Source organism: Anneissia japonica, unplaced genomic scaffold (genome assembly GCF_011630105.1).
Source record: "Anneissia japonica isolate Jap-2015-1 unplaced genomic scaffold, ASM1163010v1 scaffold2223_len56047_cov118, whole genome shotgun sequence".
Lineage (NCBI taxonomy): Eukaryota > Metazoa > Echinodermata > Crinoidea > Comatulida > Comatulidae > Anneissia > Anneissia japonica.
In genome coordinates, this window is record NW_022689194.1 from 13,458 (window position 1) to 16,477 (window position 3,020).

The window sequence follows — 3,020 nt, forward strand, 5'->3', positions numbered from 1 at the left end:
ATATAATATGTGCGTGTGTTTGTCTTCATTCAAATATTTTATTTGATATTTTTATAGCTTAATTGGAAGAGCAATTAACATCAGATATAGACTATATAGCAATCGGACATCAGACAATATTTGGATTTACGATAGCCAGTCATCTGCTGACATCATGTTGAGGAAGCTTTGTATTTTCCCGTTTTTTATTTTATGCATCGCTTTTGTAAGAAAGCATTTTTGCATTATCTATTAATTTTAAACATGAAATTGATTGTTCTGATACTGACGACGATCATAGCAGTAGCATTTGGTTAAAACCATTTATAATCTCATCTTTTCTTATTTTAAGAAGCTCCACTTACTACTAACATCAATATGTTGGACACTTTTATTTAATATTTCAGATCATATACAGTTTACTAACGGTGGTATTTGTACATGAGTCAGCCAGACAAACGATTCCAATCCCGAAGGTACAGTATGCCATCAATCGTGTTTTATATTAGATAAATGAGTATAAATTTTAAATACTTCAATCAATGCTTTATTACTCTTATATCTGTATGTAAATTTTTTGTTAACAGGGAGGTTTCATTCGCGAACGCGTGCGGTTAGTGTGACGGAAATGTCATCGTTTTGACGGCATACGCCGGGTACTATCCGCTACACGTGTGGACGACACGCATAATATCTCGCTCACTACACGTATGTGAAAAACGTGTGGGGAAATTTAGGATTTCTAGTAGGAATTTCGATAATTTTTTCACGTTTTACTTAAGTGTAAAAAAAATGTACCTTTGAATACGTACGCGCCATTTTTGTGACATTTCAAGACAGCAAATTACGATAGGATGCATCTTATTTGGGGTATCAAAACGTCGGTGTTTGACCTTGGTGGTGTCGGGATTTTGTGTAGGCCTAGGATTACTTGTAGCCAGGTAATTTTATATTCAACACTTCTGGGCAACAAAGTATTTTTCAGCAACAATTTCCAAAGCCTTACATATAATAAAACTTTGAAAAGCATGACGAGAGGACAGAATATAGTACTAGTAGTAGGCCTAAGCTAAGGCCCTAGGTCCAGGGTACGCTTGAATTGCGCTGTGATTGAAAAAAAAAGCACAGAATAGAGTAATTCAGTGTTACGTCACGACACCACTTGATACTACTCCGTTGTTTTCGTTGCAAAATGAGTTCAACCGGACGCCATTTTGCTACTGACAAACCATTGATCCTAATTTTTAACGTAATTATTAGGATCTTACTTTTTCTTTGTAAATTTTAATTGATGATGAAATGTGTGTTCGATAACTAATATAATGTGAGCTCTTGTGTTTTTAGTACATTTTGATGGTAAAATATTAGATTTAAATGCCTATTCCAGAAAGCCTATGAAGTCATTCAGGCGTAATGAATGACAACAGAGAGCGCCACCTGGTGTCGTGACGACGGGCGAAACCTCTCTAATGATTACTCTGATACGAACAAACGGGAGAGTCTTTAGAGTTTGTTAGCAAAAGCAATACTAAACCAAACCATGACCGATCTACGCTTACAATCGACATTTAATATTGCTTTCGAGTTGTAAATACACATGGAGAAATCCAAACTCCTTGGTTTTTGATCGTCACAAAGCTATTAACTTGGTCTTTTTGTCATTGAATAAAATCAACTACTGACAATCCCAACCAAGAATAGCAGACCGATCTTGAAATAAAAATAGTGTACTTTCCTTATGTATAGACCTACTGCTCAAACCTTCTCAATAAGCTAAAAGGAAGAATGGAGGCTTTTCAACAGAACACGGAAGTTTGTAATAACAAACTATTTTTTTTTAGGCCAGAGGTAATTTTTTTTTTGGTTCTATTCAGTCGAGTTTAGTGGCTAAGTTCACACACAGCTGCTAACGGGTAGCAGAATCCGGATCCTGCTAACTTTTAGCTGCTGTGCGTTCATACGAGAAAATCCCGATCCGGATACCAAGAAGATATGATGATCGAATCACTAGCCAAGAGGATACTGAAAATTGGAAACGCGTACGTGTGATTGGTTGATGATAGAAACTTGCTCAACTTGCTAAATGATAGCGCTTGCTAACACCGTTAGCTTATCCATATCATCCTGGTAACGGTTAGCGCTAACCGATGGGGCGTTCTCACACAGGTGCTGATGGTTAGCTCCAGGGGCCGGATTTATCAAACTAGAAGTCAGCTTAAATTCGTCTTAAGTCCATTTTTTGTCAAGTCCGATTTATCAATATGGCTCAGCTTTAAAATTGCTTAAAATGAAAAAGTCGATTGTACGCATGCGCCATCCAAGACGACTTTAACATTAAGATTTTGCTAATATGGTTTGATAAATCATCTTATGATATTTGCTTAGGGACATATTATGTTTTTTGACTTAAGAAATTTGCTAAGTTGAAATTGATAAATCCCGGGCCAGATCCGGATACTAGGGCTCTCGTGTGAACCTGACCTTAGTGAACGTGCCTGGTGCGCTTTGTGCTGGCGTTCATTCATTTGTTCGAATTGGTAGTTAGCGGCGTTTAATTTTGGTAAAACGCATCGCATTCTTTAGTCCACCAGAAATACGGATTTGAAGCACCAAAGTCGGACATAATTGCAGCAAAACATTTTTTTTATAAATATATTTATTTTGAATAATTTTATCTCTACATCATACAAAAAGTTTACCAAAATACACCTACGGGAAAGGTGATTTTTATAGCAAAGAAAATTGAACTATTTCACTGGGCTGACGGTTTGTGTGCTGTGTCTTGGTTACGAAGCGCTTTAATTTGATTTGCCGCTGACACTTTTGATTGGTTAACATACCTTCAACAGTCTGCGCGTACTCATTTACGCAACACACGTAAGTACGTACGCAAGTACGCAGGTTCGTACGTACGTCACGTCCCAGAATGTAAACACGGAAATTGTTAGATATTATAACCTCTGTAATATTTAATTTCAGGGTAGATGGATCTACAACAATAATTCAATTTTAATTTTAAATACAATGATAGGTACGATTAA

General features: G+C 36.6%; 1 pseudogene; it reads left to right on the plus strand.

The window, feature by feature from the left end:
* The window catches only part of LOC117124577, a 30,630-nt pseudogene that overhangs the window by 7,696 nt on the left and 19,914 nt on the right, over nucleotides 1–3,020 (plus strand).